Here is a 1,620-nt window from a genome sequence, read left to right on the forward strand (position 1 = left end):
TAAGAATTGGAAAATTATTTGCTGAGAACATGTATGTCGATGTGCTTGATTGAGCCAATGCACAGTGTATTTTGGATGGAAAATTCATTTGTGTGTTGTGATGGTGTATAGTGAATTAATGTAGAAAATGAATAAATTTTTAAAAAAATAAAAATAAATTTAAAAAATAAAGCAATAATTTAGCATTAAAAAAAAAAAAAAGCTTTATCAGGGGACCAGCAGTTCGCATAATGGCTATGTCGCTGAACTCCCACATAGTCTCCCACATAGTCGATTGCGGTTCAAGCCCCGGACCCGGTGGCTTAAAAATCACGCCGGGCGCGTGTGCGTGCATGCCCAAGATCCCGAGAGGAGAATGGAGGAGAAGGGATTGCGGCATGGCCATCCCCCCTGGGGGGTGATTTCTCGCTTTCTGTCTGTCTCTCTCTGTCTTTCTAGCGAGTGCACTCGCCCTATAGCAAAAAGCTCTCCAAAAAAAAAAGCCTCATCAGAATGAAATATCCATTCAATCTGTTTATCAAAGTGTTTGCATTTCCTGTTTCAAGGAGGTATAGCAGTAACAAGTTGTGAAGAAAGAGGAAAAGATTTCCTGCTGTATGGGTCACAGGAATCTAGAATGGAAAAAATCGGGGCTAGGAAAACACATTTTAGTGTACAGTTCCATAGTCCATATCAATAAATCATCTGTTGTAGGCTTACCATATGCAAGGTACTATTTTCAGCACCGTGGTGGAGACATTTAGATGGATTTAAAAGTCATTTTTAAAGGAGTTTGTAGTCTATTGAGAAAAATGAAGTGTTTGCATGCCAGATGTACCATCGTGAACACCCAAATATCAGTGGATTCTCAAAGTAGTGTCATACCCAGGTAGGAAAAGGGAACAGAATAGGGGGAGTCATGAAAAACAAGCCATTTCAGTCGGATTACTATGGGTGTATAGAGTCAGGTTATGAGTGGAAATGAACTTCAGGCAAAGGAGACAGTATGGAAAAAAGGCAGCTAAAGAGCTGGTGAGAGGGACCAGCAGTTAGCGTAATGGCTATGTCGCTGGACTCCCACGTAGTCGACCGCGGTTCAAATCCCGGACCCGGTGGCTTAAACTCACTCCGGGCGCATGTGTGTGCGTGCCCCAGATCCTGAGAGGAGAATGGAGGAGAAGAGATTGCGGTGTGACCATCCCCTCTGGGGGGTGATTTCTCGCTTTCTGTCTCTCTGTCTCTCTCTGTCTGTCTGGCGAGCGCATGCGCCCTATAGCAAAAAAAACTCTCCAAAAAAAGAAAAAAAAAAAAAAAGAGCTGGTGAGATGTGCATGAAGAAAAAAATTCACTTTGCCTGATTTTGGGGGAGCAGAAACAACTCAGGCAAACCTGGAACGTAGATTCCCAATGGGCGTGCTATCTGGTCAACGGACCTTGAATTCACTCTCACATCAAGCAGTTCACTGCTGTAGCCTTCAGAGCAGCTTGGAGTGGCCGGGAGATTGTATATCCCCTCGCCCCACTTAATGACAAGGAGAACTTTGTGAAATACTTGATTAGACTTCCGCTGCAATTGGCAGTAAAGCATCTAAATGGGAATTTTTCCTTTTTTTTTTTTTTTTTTTTTTTTTTTGGTTTTTG

This window comes from Tupaia chinensis, unplaced genomic scaffold (genome assembly GCF_000334495.1).
Source record: "Tupaia chinensis unplaced genomic scaffold, TupChi_1.0 Scaffold000451_2, whole genome shotgun sequence".
Classification (NCBI taxonomy): domain Eukaryota; kingdom Metazoa; phylum Chordata; class Mammalia; order Scandentia; family Tupaiidae; genus Tupaia; species Tupaia belangeri.